At 28.0% G+C, this 16185-nt stretch overlaps 1 protein-coding gene across 4 annotated transcripts in view; it reads left to right on the top strand.

The window, feature by feature from the left end:
* The window catches only part of LOC101899509 (centrosomal protein of 104 kDa), a 285464-nt gene that overhangs the window by 203972 nt on the left and 65307 nt on the right, over positions 1 to 16185 (top strand). The window lies entirely within an intron of this gene.

The following is a 16185-nucleotide window of genomic DNA, read 5'->3' as shown; positions in this document are numbered from 1 at the left end:
CTTAAAAATAACAAAAATTTGACTCAGTTCGACATCTGTCATAATTTAACTATATCTCTGTCGTTTAACGAGCTACAATCACATTACGATATCCTTGGATAACTTGAACATCCTCCTTTAAAAGCCGCCTTATTTCTTTGGAATACTCCTGGTAGTTTAGAAGTTGTGGCTTCTTTAATGTGGTTACTCAAAAATTCTAAAAAAATTGGCTATGTTTGACACCTATCGTAGTTAAACCATATCTCTAGGGTTTTCCGAGCTTTATAATTTATAATTACATCAGACTACAACCCAAAAATTATCCTTGAAGAGTCCAAACAGTTTTCTAGGATACACCGGTTAACTCAAAAGTTATGGCCTATTAAATGTGGTTACCCACAAATATCAAACAACATGGCTACGTTTGACACTTGTTTCAATTATGCGATTTCTTGGGTAGTTTTTGAGCTATTTTCTCATAATTACGCCATTGTAAAGCGTAAATACTCCTCTTAAAAATTCATCTTAGTTTGCTGGAAAACCCCAAATAGTTTAGAAGTTATATCCTATTGGAAGTGGTTACTCAAAAGTATTAAGAATTTGGCTACATTTGAAAATTATCTTAAATCGGCTATTTCTCTGGTAGTAAATGAGCTACATCCATATAATTACGTCATTTTAAAACCGGAACATCCTGCTTTAAAAGCCAACTAATTATTCTTGGATAGATAGCGTAGTTTGGAAGTTATGGATTATTAAATGTGGTTACTCAAAAATAACTAAAAATTCTTTAGTTTCGACACTTGATATAATTTTGCTATAACTCGGTAATTTTGAAAGTTACATTAACGTAGGCTACACAAATTCAAATATGGTACTTCTTCTTCGCAAAACAAATGATTTCGTGAGCTATTTTGGAGTAATTCAGAAATAATGGCCTCCAGAAGATGATTACTCAAAAATACCTACAAATTCTTTGTTTTCGACACTTGTTTTAATTTTACCATATCTCGGTAATTTTAAGAGTTACGTGAACGTATGCTGCCCAAGTTTAAATATGGGACTTCTTCTTCACAAATCAAGTGATTTTGTGAGCTAGTTTGGAGTATTTTAAAAATTGTGAGCTCAAAAAGATGGTTACTCAAAAAAACAAAAAAATTGTTTAATTTCGAAACCTGTCTTAATGTTGCCATATCTCGGTTGTTTTGAGAGTTACATCAACGTAGGCCACACACGATTAAATCTGGGACTTCTTCTTCACAAATCAATTGATTTGGTGAGTTATTTTGGAATACTTAAGAAATTGTGAGCTCCAAAAAATGGTTACTCAATACCGCCCAAAAATGTTTAAGTTTCGACACTTGTCGTAACTTTGGCATATCACGGTTATTTTGAAAGTTACATGAGTTTAGGCTATCCAAGTTCAAATACGAGACCTCTTCTTAACAAATCAAATGATTTCATGAATTATTTTTCAATAATTTACCGATTATGGCCTCCAGAAGTTGGTTACTCTAATGTACCCAAAAATTCTTAAATTTCCACACTTGTCTTAATGTTGTCATATCTCGTTAATTTTGAGAGTTACATCAACGTAAACTGCACAAGTTTAAATCTGGGACTTCTTCTTCACAAATCAAGTGATTTCGTGAAATAGTTTGGAGTACTTTAGAAATTGTGGCCTCCAGAAGATGCTTACTCCATAATGCCCGAAAATTATCTATTTTCAACACTTGTCTTAATTTTGTCATAACTCGGTAAATTTAACATTTGCATCATTGTAGGTTACACAAGGTTAAATCTGGGACTTCTTATTCACAAATCAAGTGATTTCGTGAAATAGTTTGGAGTACTTTAGAAATTGTGGCCTCTAGAAGATGGTTACTGAAAAATTCCCAAAAATTGTTAAGTTTCGACACTTGTCTTAATTTTGCCATAACTCGGCTATTTTAAGAGTTACATCAACGGAGGCTACACAAGTTCAAATGCGAGTCTTCTGCTTCACAAATCAAGCGGTTTCGTGAAATATTTCTAAGTACTTTAGAAGTTATGGCCTTTAGAATGTGGTTACTTAAAAATGACTAAAAATAGTTTGGATTCGAAACATGCCTTAATGTTGCTATACCTCGATTATTTTGAAAGTTATATCAACATAGCTTATATCAGTTTAAAAGTGAATCCTATCCTTTCCAAATTAAGTTATTTTACGAAAATATTCCAAATATTTTAGATGTTATGGCCTCCGGAAGGTGGTTACCCAAAAATCCACAAAATTTTCAACTTTTTGTAGTTAAGCCATAACTCTGGTATTTTGCATGCTACTCCCACATAACTTACAGCCCAAACTTATGGGGCTTTAAGAACTATTTTCCAAGAACAAACACGATTTTGTGGGACAATTTTTATTTATTTCCACAAAATTTCCGAAAGGTACAACAATCGTCCGTCCCCATGCCATTGGCTTAAATTATGCCTAGGGATAGCGTTTTCTACGCATTTCCGCCCTGCGTTGATGTAAATTATTTGGCTTTTCTTCTTTCTTGCCTTGACCTTTGTCCGCCGCCTTGGCTATTTTGCCAATCCTATTGGCATTTTTGGCCACATTACCAGCTGCGCCTCCAGCAACTCTTGCCTAAAATAACACAGATTAAGTTTTGTATTTTTTCTATTTTTTTGAGTTTTTGAAAAAAAAAATGAACCTACAATGGCAGCTATCAGGCCACCAAAAGCCTCCACGTGGTGACCCTCGAAGCAGATCAGTAAAATAACTGATAAAATAAATATGCCAAAAACTTGCATGATGTTCGCGAAGTGATTTTGCAGAAGTACTGAATGGAACTGATAATTTAAATTTATCGCTTATATATCTCTTGGAGGTCACACATAACAAAGGGTCTAATATAAAATCATTATTCATAAATTTTAGCCACAATACCATGATTATAAGTAGGTGGCGGGGGTTTTCACAGCCGGACTTATTCACCCATGGAATAAGTCATCTATACTTTGTAGTTGAGGTGAGTCAAAGGAAAGGAATTGTCTTAGGTACAGCGTAGTTGGGTAGGTAGAAATATGTCAAGCTTTTTTATGGGTCGATTAAAAAATCTATCAAAAATAAACAATCCACATTCTCTTAGTCCTTAACAACAATTTTTTTTTTAAATGATATGTTAGTATTGTACTATTGCAGGGGTTTCATGCATTTTGGGTTCGGCATGGCGTTTTTCGCTGAATGTGTCTTTAATGCTTTGAACTCCGGTGTAGACCGTATCGGCCAGATGGGCACCATGAACGGCATGTGCGATATACCTTCCCTGAAAAAAAAAAACAAAGGGGAAATACAAATTTCCATTTTTCCACTTTGGAGACAAGCCTTACCAGGGCCAGTAAACCAGCCCAAAAAGCCTCCACTTGGGATCCGTTGTAGAAAATCATTCCTACACTTGAAAATAATATAAAATCTATAACTTTCATTGCTATACCGCATTCTAGGCCCGTCGAATTTTTACTGTCTAGCGATTCACAAAGACATTCATTCAATTTTTATGAAAATGGAAATTCGCAAAAATTAGTTATGCATTTTTCTACCAAAGCAAATTTGAGGCAATATAAAAGATAAGTTGCAATTGTTGTGGGAGAAATGGTTAAAAAATAATTTTTAAAAAATCCACGCTTGGTTCTATGCATAAAAAATAATTTTTAAAAAATCCACGCTTGGTTCTATGCATAAAAAATAATTTTTAAAAAATCCACGCTTGGTTCTATGCATAAAAAATAATTTTTAAAAAATCCACGCTTGGTTCTATGCATAAAAAATAATTTTTAAAAAATCCACGCTTGGTTCTATGCATAAAAAATAATTTTTAAAAAATCCACGCTTGGTTCTATGCATAAAAAATAATTTTTAAAAAATCCACGCTTGGTTCTATGCATAAAAAATAATTTTTAAAAAATCCACGCTTGGTTCTATGCATAAAAAATAATTTTAAAAAATCCACGCTTGGTTCTATGCATAAAAAATATTTTTAAAAAATCCACGCTTGGTTCTATGCATAAAAAATAATTTTTAAAAAAATCCACGCTTGGTTCTATGCATAAAAAATAATTTTTAAAAAATCCACGCTTGGTTCTATGCATAAAAAATAATTTTAAAAAATCCACGCTTGGTTCTATGCATAAAAAATAATTTTTAAAAAATCCACGCTTGGTTCTATGCATAAAAAATAATTTTTAAAAATCCACGCTTGGTTCTATGCATAAAAAATAATTTTTAAAAAATCCACGCTTGGTTCTATGCATAAAAAATAATTTTTAAAAAATCCACGCTTGGTTCTATGCATAAAAAATAATTTTTAAAAAATCCACGCTTGGTTCTATGCATAAAAATAATTTTTAAAAAATCCACGCTTGGTTCTATGCATAAAAAATAATTTTTAAAAAATCCACGCTTGGTTCTATGCATAAAAAATAATTTTTAAAAAATCCACGCTTGGTTCTATGCATAAAAAATAATTTTTAAAAAATCCACGCTTGGTTCTATGCATAAAAAATAATTTTTAAAAAATCCACGCTTGGTTCTATGCATAAAAAATAATTTTTAAAAAATCCACGCTTGGTTCTATGCATAAAAAATAATTTTTAAAAAATCCACGCTTGGTTCTATGCATAAAAAATAATTTTTAAAAAATCCACGCTTGGTTCTATGCATAAAAATAATTTTTAAAAAATCCACGCTTGGTTCTATGCATAAAAATAATTTTTAAAAAATCCACGCTTGGTTCTATGCATAAAAAATAATTTTTAAAAAATCCACGCTTGGTTCTATGCATAAAAAATAATTTTTAAAAAATCCACGCTTGGTTCTATGCATAAAAAATAATTTTTAAAAAATCCACGCTTGGTTCTATGCATAAAAAATAATTTTTAAAAAATCCACGCTTGGTTCTATGCATAAAAAATAATTTTTAAAAAATCCACGCTTGGTTCTATGCATAAAAAATAATTTTTAAAAAATCCACGCTTGGTTCTATGCATAAAAAATAATTTTTAAAAAATCCACGCTTGGTTCTATGCATAAAAATAATTTTTAAAAAATCCACGCTTGGTTCTATGCATAAAAAATAATTTTTAAAAAATCCACGCTTGGTTCTATGCATAAAAAATAATTTTTAAAAAATCCACGCTTGGTTCTATGCATAAAAAATAATTTTTAAAAAATCCACGCTTGGTTCTATGCATAAAAAATAATTTTTAAAAAATCCACGCTTGGTTCTATGCATAAAAAATAATTTTTAAAAATCCACGCTTGGTTCTATGCATAAAAAATAATTTTTAAAAAATCCACGCTTGGTTCTATGCATAAAAAATAATTTTTAAAAAATCCACGCTTGGTTCTATGCATAAAAAATAATTTTAAAAAATCCACGCTTGGTTCTATGCATAAAAAATAATTTTTAAAAAAATCCACGCTTGGTTCTATGCATAAAAAATAATTTTTAAAAAATCCACGCTTGGTTCTATGCATAAAAAATAATTTTTAAAAAATCCACGCTTGGTTCTATGCATAAAAAATAATTTTTAAAAAATCCACGCTTGGTTCTATGCATAAAAAATAATTTTTAAAAAATCCACGCTTGGTTCTATGCATAAAAAATAATTTTTAAAAAATCCACGCTTGGTTCTATGCATAAAAAATAATTTTTAAAAAATCCACGCTTGGTTCTATGCATAAAAAATAATTTTTAAAAAATCCACGCTTGGTTCTATGCATAAAAAATAATTTTTTAAAAAATCCACGCTTGGTTCTATGCATAAAAAATAATTTTTAAAAAATCCACGCTTGGTTCTATGCATAAAAAATAATTTTTAAAAAATCCACGCTTGGTTCTATGCATAAAAAATAATTTTTAAAAAATCCACGCTTGGTTCTATGCATAAAAAATAATTTTTAAAAAATCCACGCTTGGTTCTATGCATAAAAAATAATTTTTAAAAAATCCACGCTTGGTTCTATGCATAAAAAATAATTTTTAAAAAATCCACGCTTGGTTCTATGCATAAAAAATAATTTTTAAAAAATCCACGCTTGGTTCTATGCATAAAAAATAATTTTTAAAAAATCCACGCTTGGTTCTATGCATAAAAAATAATTTTTAAAAAATCCACGCTTGGTTCTATGCATAAAAAATAATTTTTAAAAAATCCACGCTTGGTTCTATGCATAAAAAATAATTTTTAAAAAATCCACGCTTGGTTCTATGCATAAAAAATAATTTTTAAAAAATCCACGCTTGGTTCTATGCATAAAAAATAATTTTTAAAAAATCCACGCTTGGTTCTATGCATAAAAAATAATTTTTAAAAAATCCACGCTTGGTTCTATGCATAAAAAATAATTTTTAAAAAATCCACGCTTGGTTCTATGCATAAAAAATAATTTTTAAAAAATCCACGCTTGGTTCTATGCATAAAAATAATTTTTAAAAATCCACGCTTGGTTCTATGCATAAAAATAATTTTTAAAAAATCCACGCTTGGTTCTATGCATAAAAAATAATTTTTAAAAAATCCACGCTTGGTTCTATGCATAAAAAATAATTTTTAAAAAATCCACGCTTGGTTCTATGCATAAAAAATAATTTTTAAAAAATCCACGCTTGGTTCTATGCATAAAAAATAATTTTTAAAAAATCCACGCTTGGTTCTATGCATAAAAAATAATTTTTAAAAAATCCACGCTTGGTTCTATGCATAAAAAATAATTTTTAAAAAATCCACGCTTGGTTCTATGCATAAAAAATAATTTTTAAAAAATCCACGCTTGGTTCTATGCATAAAAAATAATTTTTAAAAAATCCACGCTTGGTTCTATGCATAAAAAATAATTTTTAAAAAATCCACGCTTGGTTCTATGCATAAAAAATAATTTTTAAAAAATCCACGCTTGGTTCTATGCATAAAAAATAATTTTTAAAAATCCACGCTTGGTTCTATGCATAAAAAATAATTTTTAAAAAATCCACGCTTGGTTCTATGCATAAAAAATAATTTTTAAAAAATCCACGCTTGGTTCTATGCATAAAAAATAATTTTTAAAAAATCCACGCTTGGTTCTATGCATAAAAAATAATTTTTAAAAAATCCACGCTTGGTTCTATGCATAAAAAATAATTTTTAAAAAATCCACGCTTGGTCTATGCATAAAAAATAATTTTTAAAAAATCCACGCTTGGTTCTATGCATAAAAAATAATTTTTAAAAAATCCACGCTTGGTTCTATGCATAAAAAATAATTTTTAAAAAATCCACGCTTGGTTCTATGCATAAAAAATAATTTTTAAAAAATCCACGCTTGGTTCTATGCATAAAAAATAATTTTTAAAAAATCCACGCTTGGTTCTATGCATAAAAAATAATTTTTAAAAAATCCACGCTTGGTTCTATGCATAAAAAATAATTTTTAAAAAATCCACGCTTGGTTCTATGCATAAAAAATAATTTTTAAAAAATCCACGCTTGGTTCTATGCATAAAAAATAATTTTTAAAAAATCCACGCTTGGTTCTATGCATAAAAAATAATTTTTAAAAAATCCACGCTTGGTTCTATGCATAAAAAATAATTTTTAAAAAATCCACGCTTGGTTCTATGCATAAAAAATAATTTTTAAAAAATCCACGCTTGGTTCTATGCATAAAAAATAATTTTTAAAAAATCCACGCTTGGTTCTATGCATAAAAAATAATTTTAAAAAATCCACGCTTGGTTCTATGCATAAAAATAATTTTTAAAAAATCCACGCTTGGTTCTATGCATAAAAAATAATTTTTAAAAAATCCACGCTTGGTTCTATGCATAAAAAATAATTTTTAAAAAATCCACGCTTGGTTCTATGCATAAAAAATAATTTTTAAAAAATCCACGCTTGGTTCTATGCATAAAAAATAATTTTTAAAAAATCCACGCTTGGTCCTATGCATAAAAAATAATTTTTAAAAAATCCACGCTTGGTTCTATGCATAAAAAATAATTTTTAAAAAATCCACGCTTGGTTCTATGCATAAAAAATAATTTTTAAAAAATCCACGCTTGGTTCTATGCATAAAAAATAATTTTTAAAAAATCCACGCTTGGTTCTATGCATAAAAAATAATTTTTAAAAAATCCACGCTTGGTTCTTTGCATAAAAAATAATTTTTAAAAAATCCACGCTTGGTTCTATGCATAAAAAATTATTTTTAAAAAATCCACGCTTGGTTCTATGCATAAAAAATTATTTTTAAAAAATCCACGCTTGGTTCTATGCATAAAAAATAATTTTTAAAATAATTTTTTTAAATGCATAAAAAATAATTTTTAAAAAATCCACGCTTGGTTCTTTGCATAAAAAATAATTTTTAAAAAATCCACGCTTGTTTCTATGCATAAAAAATATTTTTTAAAAAATCCACGCTTGTTTCTATGCATAAAAAATATTTTTTAAAAAATCCACGCTAGGTTCTATGCATAAAAAATATTTTTTAAAAAATCCACGCTAAGTTGTTTGGACAAAAAAAATATTTTTTAAAAAATCCACGCTTGGTTCTATGCATAACAAATATTTTTTTAAAAAATCCACGCTAAGTTGTTTGGACAAAAAAATATTTTTTAAAAAATCCACGCTTGGTTGTTTGAACAAAAAAATATTTTTTAAAAAATCCACGCTTGGTTGTTTGGACAAAAAAATATTTTTTAAAAAATCCACGCTTGGTTGTTTGGACAAAAAAAATATTTTTTAAAAAATCCACGCTTGGTTGTTTGGACAAAAAAATATTTTTTAAAAAATCCACGCTTGGTTGTTTGAACAAAAAAATATTTTTTAAAAAATCCACGCTTGGTTGTTTGGACAAAAAAATATTTTTTAAAAAATCCACGCTTGGTTGTTTGGACAAAAAAAATATTTTTTAAAAAATCCACGCTTGGTTGTTTGGACAAAAAAATATTTTTTAAAAAATCCACGCTTGGTTGTTTGGACAAAAAAATATTTTTTAAAAAATCCCCGCTTGGTTGTTTGGGCAAAAAAATATTTTTTTAAAAAATCCACGCTTGGTTCTATGCATAAAAAATAATTTTTTAAAAAATCCACGCTTGGTTCTATGCATAAAAATTTTTTTTTTAAAAAATCCACGCTTGGTTCTATGCATAAAAAATATTTTTTAAAAAATCCACGCTTGGTAAAAAAATATTTTTTAACAAATCAACGCTTGAAACTTTTTTATAAAAATTCAAAATATTTAAAATTTTCTGCTTGATTTTGTGCTTAGAAAAGTTTTTTACGTCTTTTTTACATACTATGATGTTTTTGACATACTGTCAAAAACCGTAGAATCATGCTATAAGCTACTTCTAAGAGCTTTTTTATGGATTTGAAGGCATTTTAAGCCGTTATTCAGGGTTTTTTACGTTTTTGACATTTACGACATTGTCGAAAACTCTAAAATTGACCATTTTTGGAGTTTTCGAAACTCTTAATAATAATAACCTTTCAGCGTTATTGTCATTTCATACTTTTTTTCTCATGATATTCAAATGTTTACTCGTTTTATACAGTTTATGACATTTGAGACACATTGTCAAAATCATCCTAAAATTTATTTCTAAGAATATTTGGATTGTTTGAAGGCATTTTATATAGTTTTACAAGCTTTTTGACGTTTACGACATTTTGTCAAAAACTCCAAAAATTGACATACAAAGCATAATATGAACGTATTATACATTTCTTAGTTCATTTCACACCTTTTTTCCTTCGATAATTGACTTTTTACATGTTTTTTACATTATTATACGTTTTTGACAAGATGTCAAAAACCTCAAAATCACTAAAAAATGAATTTTTGTGAATATTAAATGTTTCTCAGGGTATTTTGATTAGTTTTACCAGTTTTTATACATTTTTGACATTTACGACATTTTGTCAAAAACTCAAAAAATTGACATAAAAAGCATAATATCGATGTATTATACATTTCTAGCTTCATTGCACAACTTTTTTCCTTCGATAATCGACTTTTTACATGTTTTATACATTATTATACGTTTTTGACCAAATGTCAAAAACCTCAAAATCATCAAGAAATCTATTTCTCTTAATATTAAATGTCTTCCTGGGTAATTTGAGCAGTTTTATCAGTTTTTATACATTTTTGACATTTACGACATTTTGTCAAAAACTCAAAAAATTGGCATAAAAAGCATAACATCAGCGTATTATACATTTCTAGCTTCATTGCATACCTTTTTTCTTTTCGATAATTGACTTTTTATACGTTTTATACATTATTATACGTTTTTGACAAAATGTCAAAAACCTTAAAATCATCAAAAATCTATTTCTCTTAATATTAAATGTTTTTCAGGGTAATTTGAGCAGTTTTCTCAGTTTTTATACATTTTTGACATTTACGACATTTTGTCAAAAACTCAAAAAATTGACATAAAAAACATAATATCGTTGTATTATACATTTCCAGCTTCATTGCATACCTTTTTTCCTTCGATAATCGAATTTTTACATGTTTTATACATTATTATACGTATTTGACAAAATGTCAAAAACCTCAAAACCATTTCTAAAGCTATTTCTCTAAGTATTAAATGAGTTTAGGGGTATTTTGAACAGTGTTACCAGTTTTTATACATTTTTGACATTTACGACATTTTGTCAAATACTCCAAAAATGACCATAACACCCATCTGTCGTCGTTTCTAATGGATATTGTTAATAAAATATGTCATGCTTGCATAAATGTGACACTTTGGTTCCTTGTGTTTTGAAATAGAAATTTTCAAAACCGCCGACTTGGTTTTGAAAAATTATTAAAATAGGCCTTCTCCAAATGCAATTTTCTCCTATAAAAATAGGTATTGAAATAAACTAATTGTTTATTAAATATTTATCGATTGACCCCAACAGTTTCGTCATGAAATTAACAATAATTTTCGCTGTCGGCATTGTCCTAGCCACACTTTGTGTCCATGACCTGGAAGCCAAAGGATATGGAGGGAAAATGTTGGGCAAATTTATTGTAAGCCAATATTCATTTTGAGCTGTTGTGAGATTTTAATTATCTTTAGTTTTTAGGGATTATTTTTGCGTAAGACTCCAAACACATTGTCCAAAATGGCGGCCAAAGCCAACACCCATACTGCATCGAGAAGTATGGCTCATGGAGCCAAGAAGATGGGTACTCATGTTGCTAAGGATGTGGCCAAGGCTTCGGATGAATATACCATGAGGCGTGGATAGGGTTTATATTTTAAGGAAATTTCCATGAAATCGAAATTATTGAGTTCAATTCAAAAATAAATTCTGAAAATATTTTTTTAAATAATTTTTATATTTTCAAATAACATGGATTTGTTTTTTAATTTTTTTCAAATCTTGATTTTATATCTTTTTTGAGAATATTATATTTTTCACACAGTTTACGACATTTGTGACACATTGTCAAAAACCCTGAAATCACCTCACAATTTATTTATAAGAATAAGTAATATGTTTGAGGCTGTTTTGTAAAAATTTACAAGCTGTATACGTTTTTGACATTTACGACAATTTGTCAAAAACTCAAAAAATGGTCACACAATCCATAATAACAACTTATTATAAATTTTTATCTCCCTTTCCGCATTTTTTATTTTGATAATCAATTTTTACACGATTTATACAGTTTTTGACTTTTGTGACATATTGTCAAAAACTTCAAAATCGCTCCAAAATGTATTTCTAAGAATAATTGGTGCATTTGAGGGCATTTTATATAGTTTTACCCACTTTTTTATGTTTTTGACATTTACGACATTTTGTCGAAAACTTCAAACTTGGCAATAAAAAGCATAATATCGAAGTATTATCCATTTCCAACTTCATTTCATACCTTTTTCCCTTCGATAATTGACTTTTTATATGTTTTATACATTATTATACGTTTTTGACAAAATGTCAAAAACCTCAAAATCATCAAATAATCTATTTCTTCGCATATTAAGTATGTTAAGGGGGTATTTTGCACAGTTTTCCAGGTTTTATACACTTTTGACATTTACGACATTTTGTCAAAAACTCCAAAAATGGCAAGAAAAACCCCTTCATAACAACAATTTATTATTTTTAGTGTCAATTCATACCTGTTTTCATTTGATAATTAATTTTTTATACGTTTTATACAGTTTATGACGTTTGTTACACAATGTCAAAAACTTGAAAATCACCCCACAATTTATTTGTAAGTGTAACTGATGTATTTAAGGGCAGTTTATATAATTTTACATGATTTGTTCCGTTTTTGACATTTACGACATTTTGTCGAAAAGTTCAAACTTGGCCATAAAAAGCAAAATATCGAAGTATTATCCATTTCCAACTTCATTTCATACCTTTTTCCCTTCGATAATTGACTTTTTACATGTTTTATACATTATTATACGTTTTTGACAAAATGTCAAAAACCTCAAAATCATCCCAATAGCTATTTCTCGATATGTTAAATGTGTTTGAGGGTATTTTGGACAGTTTTTCTAGGTTTTATACATTTTTGACATTTTGTCGAAAACTTCAAAAATGGTCAAAAACCTTTAAGAACAGCTCTTTATTAATTTTTATTGTCAAGTCATACCTATTTTCATAAGATAATCCATTTTTTACAGTTTTGACATTTGTGACACATTGTCAAAAACATCAAAATCATTCTAAAATTTGTTTAAAAGAATAAGTGAAGTGTTTGAGGGTATTTTTTATAGTTTTACAAGCTTTTTGACGTTTTTGACATTTACGACATTTTGTCGAAAACTCCAAAAAAAGGACATAGAAAGCATAATATCGATGTATTATCCATTTCCAACTTCATTTCATACCTTTTTCTCTTCGATAATTGACTTTTTACATGTTTTATACATTATTATACGTTTTTGACAAAATGTCAAAAACCTCAAAATCATCCCAATAGCTATTTCTCGATATGTTAAATGTGTTTAAGGGTATTTTGGACATTTTTTCCAGGTTTTATACATTTTTGACATTTACGACATTTTGTCAAAAAACTCGCAAAATGGTCAAACAACCATTAATAACAGCTCTTTATTAATTTTTATTGTCAAGTCATACCTATTTTCATATGATAATCCATTTTTTACACGTTTTATACAGTTTTTGACTTTTGTGACACATTGTCAAAAACTTCAAAATCATTCTAAAATTTGTTTAAAAGAATAAGTGAAAAGTTTGAGGGTATTTTATATAGTTTCACAAGTTTTTTGGCGTTTTTGACATTTACGACATTTTGTCAGAAACTCCAAAAATTGACATAAAAAGCATAATATCGATGAATTATACATTTCTAGCTTCATTGCATACCTTCGTCCCTTCGATAATTGACTTTTTACATGTTTTATACATTATTATACGTTTTTGACAAAATGTCAAAAACCTCAAAATTGTCACAAATTTTATTTCTTCGCATATTAAGTATGTTAAAGGGGTATTTTGGACATTTTTTCCAGGTTTTATACATTTTTGACATTTACGACATTTTGTCAAAAACTCCAAAAAGGGTCAAACAACCCTTTATAATAGTTTTTTATTCATTTTTATTGTCATTTCCCACATTTTTTCTTTTGATAACACACTTTTTACACGTTTTATACAGTTTTTGACTTTTGTGACACAATGTCAAAAACTTCAAAATCGCTCCAAAATGTATTTCTAAGAATAATTGGTGCATTTGAGGGCATTTTATATAGTTTTACACGCTTTTTGATGTTTTTGACATTTACGACATTTTGTCAAAAACTCAAAAAATTCAAATAAAAACCATAATATCGATGTATTATACATTTCTAGCTCCATTGCATACCTTTTTTCCTTCGATAATCGACTTTTTACATGTTTTATACATTAATATACGTTTTTGACAAAATGTCAAAAACCTCAAAATCATTCTAAAATTTGTTTCTAAGAATAATTTAAGTGTTTAAGGGCATTTTATATAGTTTAACAAGCTTTTTGACGTTTTTGACATTTACGACTTTTTGTCAAAAACTCAAAAAATTGACATAAAAAGCATAATATCGACGTATTATACATTTCTAGCTCCATTGCATACCTTTTTTCCTTCGATAATCGACTTTTTACATATTTTATACTTTATTATACGTTTTTGACAAAATGTCAAAAACATCAAAATCATCCCAATAGTTACTTCTCGATTTGTGAAATGTGTTTGAGGGTATTTGGAACAGTTTTTCTAGGTTTTATACATTTTTGACATTTACGACATTTTGTCGAAAACTCCAAAAATGGTCAAACAATCCTTAATAACAGCTCTTTATTAATTTTTATTGTCAATTCATACCTTTTGTACTTATGATTATCCATTTTTTACACCTTTTATACAGTTTATGACGTTTCTGTAAATCAGTGTAAAAGACCTGAAAATGAATTCCAAAATGTATTTCTAAAAATAATCGATGTGTTTCAAAATTTCTATATGAGTCATTGATAGGTACAGGTATTATTCAATGATGGGTTGATATAAATATTTTCATAATTTTTCAAAATTTTCATGTGAGTCACTGACAAATCGCAATCATTTGTTATTTTTTTTTAATTTCTAATTTTTTGAAAATAAATCGACGCCACACAGTACTTAAATCCAAGTTGATTAGAAAATATTGGCACAGTATTGCATCAGCCAGCCATCGGTATTAGTCCTCTACAATTTTCACCATGAACATTTTAATTTTGTGGACCCTGCTCTTGGGATTGATGGCCTTGCTTGGCAACAATATAACCGAGGCTCGAAAGAGGATGGTGAACCCAGCCTGCGCTGGAGTATTTTGTGATCGAGAACAAAAAAAAAACACAATGAAGAAGTCATTTGATTAAGGATTGTAAAGGAATGTGTAGACCTATCTAAAAAAATATATTTCTTATAAAAAAACAACAAAAAATAATAAAACTTAAACTTTGCCATCCTGAAACGTGGATTTTTTAAAAATATTTTTTCAAGGCTCATCCATAAACGTGGATTTTTTAAAAATATTTTTTCAAGGCTCATCCATAAACGTGGATTTTTTAAAAATATTTTTTCAAGGCTCATCCATAAACGTGGATTTTTTAAAAATATTTTTTCAAGGCTCATCCATAAACGTGGATTTTTTAAAAATATTTTTTCAAGGCTCATCCATAAACGTGGATTTTTTAAAAATATTTTTTCAAGGCTCATCCCTAAACGTGGATTTTTTAAAAATATTTTTTCAAGGCTCATCCATAAACGTGGATTTTTTAAAAATATTTTTTCAAGGCTCATCCATAACCGTGGATTTTTTAAAAATATTTTTTCAAGGCTCATCCATAAACGTGGATTTTTTAAAAATATTTTTTCAAGGCTCATCCATAAACGTGGATTTTTTAAAAATATTTTTTCAAGGCTCATCCATTAACATGTATTTTTTAAAAATATTTCTTCAAGGCTCATCCATAAACTTGGATTTTTTAAAATATTTTTTCAAGGCTCATCCATAAACGTGGATTTTTTAAAAATATTTTTTCAAGGCTCATCCATAAACGTGGATTTTTTAAAAATATTTTTTCAAGGCTCATCCATTAACATGTATTTTTTAAAAATATTTCTTCAAGGCTCATCCATAAACTTGGATTTTTTAAAATATTTTTTCAAGGCTCATCCATAAACGTGGATTTTTTAAAAATATTTTTTCAAGGCTCATCCATAAACGTGGATTTTTTAAAAATATTTTTTCAAGGCTCATCCATAAACGTGGATTTTTTAAAAATATTTTTTCAAGGCTCATCCATAAACGTGGATTTTTTAAAAATATTTTTTCAAGGCTCATCCATAAACGTGGATTTTTTAAAAATATTTTTTCAAGGCTCATCCATAAACGTGGATTTTTTAAAAATATTTTTTCAAGGCTCATCCATAAACGTGGATTTTTTAAAAATATTTTTCCAAGGGTCATCCTGAAACGTGGATTTTTTAAAAATATTTTTTCAAGGCTCATCCATAAACGAAAATTTAAAAAAAAAATTTTTTTCAAGGGTTATCCTGAAACTTGGATTTTTGAAAATATTTTTTCAAGGCTCATCCATAAACGTGGATTTTTTAAAAATATTTTTTCAAGGCTCATCCATAAACGTGGATTTTTTAAA

This window comes from Musca domestica, unplaced genomic scaffold, assembly GCF_030504385.1.
Source record: "Musca domestica strain aabys unplaced genomic scaffold, Musca_domestica.polishedcontigs.V.1.1 62, whole genome shotgun sequence".
NCBI lineage: Eukaryota > Metazoa > Arthropoda > Insecta > Diptera > Muscidae > Musca > Musca domestica.
The sequence above is the reverse complement of the archived record's forward strand: the minus strand, read 5'-3'. Positions and strand labels throughout refer to the sequence as shown.